This window comes from Peromyscus maniculatus, chromosome 15, assembly GCF_049852395.1.
Source record: "Peromyscus maniculatus bairdii isolate BWxNUB_F1_BW_parent chromosome 15, HU_Pman_BW_mat_3.1, whole genome shotgun sequence".
NCBI lineage: Eukaryota > Metazoa > Chordata > Mammalia > Rodentia > Cricetidae > Peromyscus > Peromyscus maniculatus.
This window is the reverse complement of record NC_134866.1, coordinates 23,206,420-23,220,702: the sequence shown is the minus strand read 5'-3', so window position 1 is coordinate 23,220,702 and position 14,283 is coordinate 23,206,420.

Genomic DNA, 14,283 nt, shown 5'->3' with positions numbered 1-14,283 from the left:
ATTATCATAAATGACTAATTATTAATCTATTTTTAATTATCCATTACAATTTTAAATGAGTTACATAAACATAATACCTCAAACAAGAATAGAAATATATATATATATATATATATATATATATATATATATATAGTATAACAAAATTAACTTCAAGTTTGTATCAATAAACTAAAATTTATACCAATGTAAAACATTTTAAATGTAAACTAAAATCTATACCAATGTAAAACATTTTAAACAAGTTGTTCTTTAAAAGTAGGTTGATTAATCTATCCTTTTATCTTATCATCTCTATATCCTCCTATGCTGTGGGATGTTCTGTATGTCCTGTGGGAGCCCTTCTTGGGTTCTTTGTGGCGTTACCCAGCAGGTCCGCATAGAGGATGATTAGGACCATGGGCCTGAGTGCAGGTGTCTGAGATGGTCTGCACTTGGCTGTGCTGGGGGATGGTCTGTATGTCAAGTTGTTCTGATTGATCAATAAATAAAACCTGATCGGCCGTGGCTAGGCAGGAAGGATAGGCGGGACTAACAGAGAGGAGAAATAAAAGGACAGGAAGGCAGAAGGACGGACTGCAGCCGCCGCCATGACCAGCAGCATGTGAAGATGCCGGTAAGCCACCAGCCACGTGGCAAGGTATAGATTTATGGAAATGGACTAATTTAAGATAAAAGAACAGTTAGCAAGAAGCCTGCCACGGCCATACAGTTTGTAAGCAATATAAGTCTCTGTGTTTACTTGGTTGGGTCTGAGCGGCTGTGGGACTGGCGGGTGACAAAGATTTGTCCTGACTGTGGGCAAGGTGGAAAACTCTAGCAACACTCCTATATATCTATATCATATCCCCTTTTCTTTTTTAGAAAGAGATCACATTTATAATCAACCTGTTTTAAATAAAAATATTGGTTTTTCTCTGTCCCACACCAGAGGGCTCTTCTGATTTGGGACATAAGAATCTCTTAACCATATTTTTAAAGCAATATGTCTGGGTTTAGAGGGGGAGTGAGCCAATTCCACCTCTAAAGCCAGCTTGGTATATTTGGGAATTTGGGCATAGCATCTCTTACTACTTCCTGCTGGAGGGGGGCGCTGTATCTTATGGGGATGCAAAGGAAATTTTAGGCCTATGGGGTAGTCCGTGAGGCTGTATTGTGTGAACCAGTTGCCTTGAAACCACTCTGGATGTTAGATCATCTGGGCCATGGTGTCATCAGAGACCTTTCAGGGGGTCTTGGCTGGTGAAACTTGATGTATCTTTTTTTTTTTTTTTTTTTTGGTTTTTTCGAGACAGGGTTTCTCTGTGTAGCTTTGCGCCTTTTCTGGAGCTCACTTGGTAGCCCAGGCTGGCCTCGAACTCACAGAGAGCCTCGAACTCACAGAGATCCTCCTGGCTCTGCCTCCCGAGTGCTGGGATTAAAGGCGTGCGCCACCAATGCCCGGCTATTGATGTATCTTAATCTGGAACAAATCCACAGCCTCTGGCTTTCTGTGGAAACAAAAGCAGAACGTCTTTTCCAAAGCAACATATCCTTAAATCAAAATTTTGAAGTCAAGGTACCTTTAAAATATACATTTTGGCATAACTGAACAGCTTTTGCAATCAAATGTTTTTCTTCAGTTACGAATATCAAAGAGAACATAATCCAGATTCTCTGTGTGGGGGCCATCTTTACATGGCTTATTTTTTTATATTACCTTGAGCCTATTGCTTTAAACTGCAGTATTCTAAGACTGAAATGGCAGTGTGACTGCTGGCTCCGCCCATTTCAGCTTACCAACATGGAGTTTTCTGCCAGTTCTGTGAGTCATCAAGTCTCAGAAATAGTGGGTCTAAGCTTTTATCAAGGCAGCGTGTAGCCCAGAAACCTTTTTTTTTTTTTTTTTTTTTTTTAATACTAGTAAAGACTAAATCTACCACACAGCGTAATGTGCCGCTGGCAGACACCTCATTACCACCATACTGCTAGTCAAACGCAAACGCCAGGAACCCGCCAATGTTCAAACCTGCATTTTGCAATATCTAGCTGCCCTTATGAGACATGAAGCAGGAACCTGTTTTTGGGTCTGTTTAGAATTGGTTATTAAATATTCTCAGGTTTAAGGTGGAAACTCGAGCCGTTGGGCGCCATTTGTATCAATAAACTAAAATTTATACCAATGTAAAACATTTTAAACAAGTTGTTGTTTAAAAGTAGGTTGATTAATCTATCTTTTTATCTTATCATCTCTATATCCTCCTATATATCTATATCATATCCCCTTTTCTAGCAGTTATAGTTACAACTTAGTATATATAATATCTTAGATAGAACATATTAAGTATTAGATTCAGGTTCTTTAGGATAGGACACCTTTTGGAATGATCTTTATAACATGCCATTTACCTATGCTCTATACTTCTCTGGATTTTAGTATGTGTTTCTTGCTTGATATTGTTTGCATTGGTTGTAGTTCCATCTTATCTAGGTCATTATCCCTCATTATTCCTGGACAATATTTGATAACCATTCCTTTGTGTATAGTCTTGTACTAGTTTAGAACCTTCTTATTTAGACAAAAAGGGGGAGATGTAGTGGGTAGCTATTCCAGCTTGGATCTGGAAGTTCCAACCCCCATTGAGACTCTGGCAACTGTCACACCTACGAGGCAGGGCCAAGGGAGGTGTCTGGAGACCCGAGACCTGGATGGGCAAGCACTCTCTCTGTTCCTGGACCCTGGACGGTGGAGGTTGACTGAGCAGAACTCCAGAGAACACCGCTGTATTGCGATATACCTTCCCCAGACCCCTTCAAACTATCTATTCCTTCATTTGCAAGTCACCCACTAAATAAATCTTCCTTTTAACTACGTGGAGTGGCCTTTATAATTTCCCCAATAAATATGTGCAACTGGAACTAATTTAAGGAAAAGCTGGGGGCAGATTAGTTTATCATCAAAGTAGACAAAGTGAGGCCTTAAATCTGGCAGATGATTAACTATTATCAAGCTGATAAAGAATTCAACTTAAAACTCAGCAGCTGGGAGATTTCTAACAATTTTCATCTTTGGCCAAGTGTTTGTTTCTCCAAAGGAGAACAGAGTGCTCTGGAGAAACAACCCTTGGCTGTTTATTCCCACAGACACCTGTACGTGGAAAGACATGGTATGCAGACAGCTTTTTAGATTTAACGTAAAATTAAATTGACTTTTCATTATAAACTGCATAATATAAATATCTCTATATTAAATATTTATAGACCAATTCACATGATAATTTAGAAATCTCGTTTACATTGTAAGTTCCCCATTCTAGATGGTAGAGGATATAAAGATTCACTAAACAGTGAATAACAATAGCACACACTGGGGACAACATTTGAGGAAAGAATAAACACAAGTTCATTTGATTTTTTAATAGAATACAAGATAAAGTACTTTTGCATCCTGGAAGGTGAGATTATGGAAATGTAATTTACAAGTAGCCACAGACATCAGACAAAATATAGCTCAGTTTGTCATGTGTTTAGGTCTTCAACTAATAAATTCATACAGGACATATGGACTCAAGATTCCCCCCTCACACTCAAATGGTCTTAAACATTGTCTTACACTTTTCCTTGATGTTTTAAATTGTCTTTGGAAGGAAATAATAACCATATTTTGTACATAGCTAGGGATCAAATTTAGATAAATTTAGTTAAGGACTGTTCTCACTTAAATCCAAGCCATCTTTGGGGTGGAATTTGGATCAGGTGTCTTGGGTTATTTTATAATCTGTCATTCTTTGCATGATCTCAGAAGATCCTTTACTACTACATAATATTTAATCATATGTATGATATTCAAAATGAATTTATCTTTTTGTCAATTCAAGAAAGCTTGAGAGTTTTACAAAGCATGACGATTTTTAATAAAGCCATTTTACACCCAAATACAAATATTTGCACAAACATATATTTTGAGTCTTTGGTAATTAAATAGAAAGCAAAGCATAAAGACTAATAGTAAAATACAAATATTTATAAGATACTTACAATTTCAAGATCATGCATCTGATTTGAGATTTCCATAGCAACAGAAGATGGTCCCACTAAGTTAGCCCCTTTTCTAAGTAGTGTTCAAAATGACCAACTGTGCTGCATTTAGACATTATGGTAGCATTGGTAGTATTATAAATGGACTTTAATTTGCACGTAATGACTAATAATCTCAATTGTGATGTTTTTGTTGTTAATTATTTTTCTTCTTCTAAGAACTTTCAGTTTAGTACTATGCCTCATTTTAAAATTTTTATTTATTTATTTTATTTTTTGTGATTATAATCACAACATATCACCTTCTCCTTTTCCCCTCTCAACCCTCCCATATAACTTTTCCTTGCTCTCTTTCAAATCCATGACCTCTTTTTTCATTAATTGTTGTTTCATACATATTTAATACACTCTCAATTCAAAATTTGAGACCAGATTTTTTTCTTTCAGTATTGTTATCATAAATATCAAAACACTCACATATATACAAAGAACATATCCATTACTACAGATGTGCTTGGAATTATTTTCCTTTTATTAGTAACTTGAACACTTTGTTAAATAGTTTTTGAAGTATATTTCAATTTTGGTTATTTGTTGTTATCAATATTTTATTATCTCCACACATCCTAAATATATGGTTCTTTGATAATGAGACATATGACTTGAAATTATCCTACTGGAGGAAAGGGCCATTTGCTGTGTGAATTCATTATGTGCGAATTCTTGAAAAATATACAAAGTTATTATTGTTTGTTAACAAGGTTCCATATTTTCAGCTCAATACATATAAGTTTATCCATGGCATGAAAGTTTAGATTCTGTTACTGTTTCGTTATACTCAAGAGAGCCCTATTGTATGATAAACATTTGCTTACATGTTAAAATTATTTACATTTTCTTATAAGATTATGAACATGTATTCAGAGGTCTAGAACTTTACTTGATCCTCGAGGACTTCATTTCCAGGTTTACAACTTTGGGGAATTAACTTGGCATCTGTTTGTAATTATTAACTTACCTGAAAAACCAAAGGTTTTCAAAATTTCAACTTTTACAGTGACAATTTTAGTTTTAGTCACATAATGATAATAAAATACTATATAGTTTTACCAAGTTGTGTGTGTATATATATATACATATATATGTATATATATACATATACATATATTAATGTGTATGTTTCTGTGTATCAAGTTGATGGTCAATTCTTAAACAACCATAAAAATTAAAAAGAAATACTCTTTACAACTCTCAGATGAGTTTGATATTGCATAATATTGCTAAGAACAATAAATATTCCTTAAATTTTCATGTCAAACATCAGTATATATAGAAAACTGCTAAGTCTAAAGAAATTCTCTCTGGAAACTTTATCTGTCCTTTGATGCATCACATTATTTTTTGAGTTGTTTTGTCTTTTTTACCTAAAGGTTACAAAAAGCCACCCCCTACAACACATTTGCACCAAACTGAAGCTTCTAAAATCACTTTCCCAAACACAGAAACGCGGGCTCAGTGGTTCATAGCACTTGTAGTCACTGAAGACTGCTTGGGTTCCAGGGAAACATGTTCCCCCTTCTGACCGGTGGATAAAAGGCACATATGTGCTGATGTACAATTTATATGTGAAGAATGCATTCGCATTTTCAAAATCAATGTCTTACCACATTTCCCCCAAAATATGTCACTTTGATAAGCACAGTTCAGTCTCATCAGAAAACAGTGAACTTCTTCCTGCTAATAGTTCTCAGAGTGTGTGGCAAATATCAAGCATCTCTGCATGCTGCTAATTTAACCACCTGCTTCCTGTGGTTCATCTTAAGTGTGATTTGCTCTATCATTAAAAACAACGACAAAAAAGCAAGTAAAAAATTTTAAAAAATCGTATAAAGTAGAATTTTGGAATGACCATTTCAAAGACTAAGAGAAAAATATGACTAATTTTCTTTCTGATCTTGCATGATACTTGAGTTGGATTATGTTTATAATTATAAAAATCTATCTTTAGAATTACTACTTTATCTTTTCAAAAAATCTATTTTCCATATTTAATTTTAATTGTAGTTCTGTTTAGTTTTGTTCCTTTCAAAACATTATCATTGTGGTTCACACAGTGTATTTATTTTGGAATTATGTAATATTTTTAAAATATTCTATTATCTATATGTCAAATAATTTTGGAAGTTCATATGTATATCAATGTTTCCATTGCATATAATAGTGTCAACTTTCCCATTACATTAAAAGAGTTATTTATTTTCTTGTCTATATTTTTGATCTTGTAAGCATGGTATTAAACTAGTACTTATTGTGTCATTTAATGCTTTTAAAGTAATGCTCACTAGTTTAATGGAAACCAGCTTGTGCATTCCTGTTTACCTTTCTTTAAAGAACTGTGCCCTCTTAGTCACAGAACATTTGTTCTTTTTTATGGACAGTCTTTGCATAATGCTTCTCACCTTGATCCATCTGGAATTTCCATCAGAGGCTCCAGAGGTTTAACTCATTTTTTTAAAGAGATTTTAAAACAAAATCTGAATCATGTTATTCCCCTTTCTTTAAATTCATCATGATTTCTCATTGAGCTTAAAATAAAAGAGACTACCTATTACAAAATAAGTAATTCTGTGTTCATTTACCAAATCACGGTCTTCTGTCACTCCTGGTGTGTCTCCGCTTTTGCTCATCCATGGTAATGCCACTCAAAAGGCACAAAAAGAAAGAAGATATTGCCAGTGACAAAAAAAAAAAAATATGGGTTTAGGTTATCATTTATTATGTGACTGCCAGAAATAGAGTCAAAGAAAGGGTAGTTATTTAATAATTGGTGCACTTAATTTAAAAGGTTGGTTAGTTAACATAAATAAGATCTTTTGGGGCCAGAACAGAGAACTGGCAGTTTGGTTTATTCAATAGCAACAGATTCAAGAAAATGAACTAAACAGAGAATTCTCAACAGAGGAAACCCAAATGGCTGAAAGCTATTTAAGGAATTGCTCAACATCCCTAATCATCAGGGAAATGCAAATCAAAACAACTCTGAGATACCACCTTATGCCTGTCAGAATGGCTAAGAACAAAAACACTGAAGACACTTTATGCTGGAGAGGTTGTGGAACTAGGGGAACTCTCCTCCACTGCTGGTGGGAATGCAAGCTTGTACAACCACTTTGGAAATCAATATGGTGCTTTCTTAGAAAATTGGGAATCAGTCTCCCCCAAGATCCAGCTATACCACTCCTGGGCATATACCCAAGAAATGCTCAATCATACCACAAGAGTACTTGCTCAGCTATGTTCATATCAGCATTGTTTGTAATAGCCAAAACCTGGAAACAACCTAGATGCCCTTCAACTGAAGAATGGATAAATAAATTGTGGCACATATACACAATGGAATACTACTCAGCAGAGAAAAACAATGACATCATGAGGTTTGCAGACAAATGGATCGATCTAGAAAAAATCATCCTGAGTGAGGTGACCCAGAATCAGAAAGACAAATATGGTATGTACTCATTCATAGGAAGATGCTAGATGTGGAACAAGGATGACTGGACTGCTACTCACATCACCAGTGAGGCTACCTGGAAAACGGGACCCCAAAAAAGACACGGAGAAATGGATGAGATCTACATGAACAGCCTGGTCATGAGTGGGAACAATGAAGGGCGACGGTCGAGGGAAAGAGAGTGGGAGATCCTAGCTGGATCAAGAAAAGAGAGGGAGAACAAGGAATAGGAGACCATGGTAAATGAATACCACATTAGAAAAGGAAGAAACAAAGAGCTAGGGAGGCCCACGGAGATCCACAAAGATACCCCCGCAAAAGACTGCTGGCAATGGTCGAGAGACGGCAGGAACTGACCTACTCTGGTGATGGGATGGCCAGACACCCTGTTAGTTGTGCCATAAACCCCATCCAAGGAAGGTCTGAGGAATCTGGATGCAGACATCCACGGCTGGGCCCCTGGTGGAGCACTGGGAGTCTAATTAGTGAGAAAGAAGAGGGTTTATATGAGCGAGAATTGTTGAAGCCAAGGTTGGATAAAGCACAGGGACAAATAACCAAATGAATGGAAGCACAGGATCTATGAACCAAAGGCTGAGGGACCCCCAAATGGATCAGGCCCCCTGAACCGGTGAGACAGTCATTTGGCTTGATATGTTTGGGAGGCAGCTGTGTGTTGGTGCCGGGTCCTGGACTCGTTGCATGAGTTGGCTGTTTGAATCCTGGGACCTATGCAGGGACGCTTGGCTCGGTCTGGGAGAGGGGGACTGGTCCTGGCAGGACTGAGTCTACCAGGTCGATCCCAGTCCTCGGGGGGAGACCTTGATCTGGAGGAGGTGGGAATGGGGGGTGGGGTGGGGGGAGGGGGAGGGGGGCGAGAGTGGGAGAACAGGGGAATCTGTGGCTATTATGTTGAACTGAATGATGTTGTAAAATAAATTTACTAAATATATATATATATATATATATATATATATATATATATATATATATATACCTAACATGACTACAAAAAAAAAAAGAATTTTTAAAGGGAAGGTATTGGACATAAGAACAAGTATATGAATGCATGAAATACGGAACTTAAAATTTGGAAATAGTATGGAGTACAAACTTTAAGGAAGTGTTAAAATTTGATGATGCAACTTTTTAAAGCCACGATATACATTAATTACATGAATGTAGTTAGTGCAGAAAATACTTTACCACTGAATTTTCATAAAGCATTAAAGTTATAAGTCTGTTGCTTAGCGTGAGAAAATTAGATAAGTTATAATATCAATCTTTGAGATGAGATACACTTACCTTCCTTTTCCATAGGAGATAATGAAACTTATATTAGGCCATAGTTCAGATTTCCTTGCATACACTGTACTGGCAATTACCATAAAACTCTACAATGCCTAATAAAAATGAATCCACTGTTTGGAAAAAAAACTTTCACTTCACTGAAGTCAGAGTCATCACATTTCCTCTGTCTAACTTCTTGAATAATAAGAGTTTCTACTTTCTTTTATGTTCTGGGAATTTTCTTCATGCAAATCATAAAGGCTTATTTTAGCATGCAGAGGAAGAGACATAGTCCTCTATTGTGTACTTACAGCAATATTTTATTTAAATATAGTTGATTCAGCACAAATTCTCAAGGCTCTAGTCATGTTATAGTTGAATGGATGTAGAATACTTGTCTGGATCGACTCTCATTATTTGCAGGCTTTCAACCTGGAGAGGTTTAGGTTCTTTCTTCAACTGCCTTTTGAAAATCAACATATGATAATATATATCATGTATGTTTTTGGTTTTTGAAAAGACACATGAAATTATATATGTATATATGTGTGTGTATAAATATGTATATATAAATTAATATTCATATTAAATACTAAGCATGTATATATTTTCATATATACACACATTTATATGTAAGAGAAATTTAATTAAATCATGGCTATTAAAAGACAGCAGTGATGTACTTTATAGTTTTATATATTTTTTTCTACTTTAGTATTCTTACTCTCAAAGATAGCCTTCTACACATTTTGCAAAGTCCTTAGAACAAGTCCAAAGCAGACTAAGCTGCCCCTACAGAATATAAACAAAGACTAAATCCCAGGTGTTGTCTATTGCTAAATCGAAACCAGGGTGTTTACACTGAGACTGGCTCCTTGCAGTAGGTCTCTTTCTACCCATACACTGACCATTCAAGATTCAGCAATTGTTTAATGTTTGCGACTCCTCAACTTTGAGCTACATACATGAATCAATGTGACATTACTAGCCTAAGAGAAAGTACATGACTTATCTTGTGTTTTGAGAACAGGTAGGGCCCTGAAAATGTAACTTATAATTGTCCAGAGTTTGGCTGTGAGGGAGCAGCAGTGGTGGTGTGGAGAGAGATGGCTGTGTAGAGCTATGTGAGAGATGCTGTAGAATGTGAGTGAAGTGTGTGTGTGTGTGTGTGTGTGTGTGTGTGTGTGTGTGTGTGTGTGTGTGTGTGCTGGGTGAGAAATGAAGAAGAAGCATGAGAGAAGTGTGAGGGAGTGAGTGGGCGAAAGAGTGACTGAGTAAAGTATAAGTGAATAATGTAGAAATATGTGTATATGAGTAACTATGAGAGAGAGCTATATGAAAGAGCAGTTGCTATGTAGAGGAGCTATGCCTAGGAACTGTGTAAAGTGCTGTATGGTGAGAGATTTATGTAAATGAGATGTTTAACTGTGGCTATGTGGAGATTTGTAACTGTGTGGAGACAAGGAAGATGAAGCTGTGTAGAAAAGAGATGTACAAGAGAAATGTAAGTAAAAGAATTATGTGTAGCCATGTGAAAAGATGTATGTATGTAAAGATATGTAGCTGTATGCAGTAGTGTGGAGATATGCGTAGCTGGAAGTTTTCCTGTGTCTGCAGCAGCTCAGACCCAAATAAACATCCAGAAGTTTATATTAATTACAAACTGTATAGCCATGACCTACGGCTCAAACTTCTTGCTAGCTAGCTCTTATAACTAAACTCAGCTCATTTCTAGTAATCTATATGTCACCACATGTTCTGTGGCTTTTACTTATGTGCTATTACATGCTGCTCCCTGGACGGCAGGATGGCATCTCCCTGCCTCTACTTTTTCTTCCTGTCTATCTGCTTGGATTTTCACCTGCCTCTAAGTTGCCTTGCCATAGGCCAATGCAGCTTTTTTTTTTTTTTTTTTGGTTTTTCGAGACAGGGTTTCTCTGTGTAGTTTTGCGCCTTTCCTGGAGCTCACTTGGTAGCCCAGGCTGGCCTCGAACTCACAGCGATCCGCCTGGCTCTGCCTCCCGAGTGCTGGGATTAAAGGCGTGCGCCACCACCGCCCGGCAAATGCAGCTTTTTTTTATCAAACAATCAGAGCAACATATATTCACAGCATACTGAAAGATATCCCACAGCAGATATGTAGCAGTATGGAGATAGAAAGACTCAGAGACCGTTTTTAAGATGAAGTAATAGAAAAAGTTAGTATTAGAAAGCATGCGTGTTTCCTTATTTTACCAGTCATATATAGATTAAAACTTGTTCCTAATTACCCTCAAATAAAAAAAAAGTTTCTTATCCCTGCTTACTCTGAGGCATTCCTTTTACTACCCTGAGCTGACTGTGGGAGCTGGTCTCCCACAGTCCGTGTTAAAAGCTGGTAAAAGAGAATCGAACCAGCCCAAGAGAAAGAAGTGTGTTGAATTCAACAAAGCTGAAAGGAGTTGGAGATCTGAAGCTCCTTTTAACCACAGGCATGGAGATGCAGAGTTTGGAGTTTGCCTAGTTGGTGTTCAGTCTTCCTTTGGTCCAGTGTTTCCTCTCTATGCTCCCTTCCCTACATTTTGGAATGGTAATGTATATTCTGTGTTATTATATGTTAGAACTATGTCATCTATTTTCTAATTTTGATTTCATAGACAATTACAGTTAGGAGATTGTATGAATCAGAGAAGACATTGAATTTTAGGATTTTAAATAAGATTGAGACTGTTATAGACTATGGGGAGTTTAAAGTTGGACTGAATGAATTTTTGCATTATGATATGTGTACATACCATTGGTGTCAGGAGTATAATGTGTTAGTTTGAAAGAAAATGGACTCCAAAGTGAGTGGCATTATGAGAAAATATAGTCTTGCTGGAGTAGGTGTGATCTTTTTGGAGGAGAAGTGCCATTGCGGAGGTAGGCTTTGAGATCTCATATTTTTTCAAGACATACCCAGTGAGACAGACCACTTCCTGTGGTGGTAATCTAATTATACTGAAATGTGATTTTGATTGTATGTTAATAAATAAAGTTGCCCTGGGGTCAGAGCTATTAGAGCCATAGCAAGAGTGTGGCGGTGGTGGCACACGCCTTTAATCCCAGAAAGCCAGCCTTTAATCCCAGGGAGTGGTGGTAGAAAGCAAAAAGATATATAAGGCATTTGGCTGGTTAAGCTTTCAGGCTTTGGAGCAACACAGTTCAGCTGAGAGCTATTGGGATGAGGACACAGAAGCTTCCAGTCTGAGGAAACAGGACCAGCTGAGGAACTGGTGAGGTGAGATAGCTGTGGCTTGTTCTGTCTCTTTAAATAGACTAACAGACAGGAAATAGAGCCCTGATTCGGGAAGCTGGGACACCGCAGGCGGAAGGGTGAGATTTCAGCTCTGAGCTCTGACCTCTCGGCTTTCTCTTTTGCATTGTTTCTGTGTTTCTTATTTAATAAGACGGTTGGTTACATCAATAACTTCCTGTTGCCTTCATATCAAGATACAGCCAACAACATATCTGTCTGCATGCCATCACACTTCTAGCTGCCATGCTCCCTGCCATAATGATAATTGACTTAACCTCTGAAACTGTAATCTGCCACCTCAATGAAGCATGTTACTTTATAAGAGTTGCCATGGTCATGTATTCTCTTCACAGTAATAGAAACCCTAGCTAAGACAGGGTCTGAATTTAATTGTGGTTTTTGTACTCAGTGACACTCTATTGGAACAAACTAATTGTTTTCTTTGCAAGTGGTTATCATTTGGAGAAAGCTCATGGGTCAGCAATGGGTACAGTCCTGTGTTCCCTTCCCTGGCACTTCATCAGTCACAGACCTGTGTAGACCCTCTGCATGCTGCCACAGTCTCTGTGAGATCATATGTTTATCTATCATGTTTAGTGTTTATATGGCCTTGTTTTTGGGTCTTCCATCTGAATTGGCACTTAAAATCTTTCTGTCACCTCTTCCACAGAATCCCCTGAAGATAGAGAGGGAAAATTTGATAGAGACACTTACTACTGAGTGCTCCAAGGTTTCTTACTCTCTGGCCATTGTCCAGTTTGTATCTATTTATTCTGATCTACTCTAGGAGGATGCTCCCAAGATGATGCTAGACAAGATACGGATCAATTAGCATAGAGGAATGTTGTTAAGAATCATTTTCTACTTTTGTAGACAGCAGTATCTTAAGTCCTTGGCCTATATAGTATAATGTTCTTAGCCATGTGAACACTTCCAGGCATGGGTACCATCGCATGGGGCAAGCTTTAAATCCAATCAGATATCGGTAGGTTCCACATGAGAAAGGCATGTGCCTCTGTTATTACTTTCCAGTCTTCCTCTTTCCCTCGTTCCTTTTTTCTCCTTGCCTCTTCCACATCATCCTTTTTCTACTCCAATATCATGTCCACATGGGTTTTTGGTCTAGAACATAAGGAAAAAGATCTAATATCTGGCTCATGAGGGTGTATATGGGTGTGTATGAAAATGTTGTTATAGTATCCATAAATAAAATTCTCAAAAAAATAAATATCTGAAAATGAAAAAAATAGTTTTAAATTCTAAACTGCAATCTATTTTAGAGAAAGTTCTATGAGCTGATGATAATTATATGTATCCTTCTGTAGTTTCATGTAATATTCTATAAACATCTCATTAGTCCATTTGGTCTATGGTGCAAATGAATTCTGAAGTGTATTGGTTCATTTTTTAACCTGAATAATTTAGTTATGCAATAGAAAGCTGAAATCCCCACTATTATTATGTCAGGAACTATATCATTACATATCTGTTTTTGTTATTTTATAAAGTTGGAAGCTTTAAGGTTCAGATTATATGTTTACTTATTTTTATTGCTACCTTACTTCATACATTCAGGCTTTTATGTGTTGTGATGAATTTGGTCATTAATGATACTTTGGTAGATCAAATAGCCATGTCTGTTCATTATGACTTTGATATATTGCCTTCCATCCTTTCAATTTCTGTTTGTGTGTGTATTTTGTGGTAAAATATGACTCTTGAGAAAAACACAGTCAGATGGATCTTGTTTCCTTATCCAACCAAACAATCTCCATCTGTTGGTTGGAGACCTAAGACTATTTCCAATAGTATTTATTTAAATTTTCTATTCCTGTGATTTGTTTTCTTAGTTAACTGCTGATTGGTTGATTTTCTTTTTCTCTTTATCTGAAGAGCTTGTGGCTTTACTGAGTTAGATATATTGATTTCTCTTTGTTTTTCATTGTTACTCTATTCTTCCTAATATTTGTTTCCTAGAATTTAATTTTTGACACCATTTTTTCTCCATATATATATAAAGAATCCTGTTAGACATATCTCCAATAGTAGCTTGATTTAATGGAAATTGTTTACTTTGTGATTTTATTGAAATGTTATTTCTAAAGTGTAACTGTGCTGGATATAGTAATAGTATTACATGAATTGCAATGATTACTTGACCTTGTCTTTCTTCTCTGTTTTTTCTTCT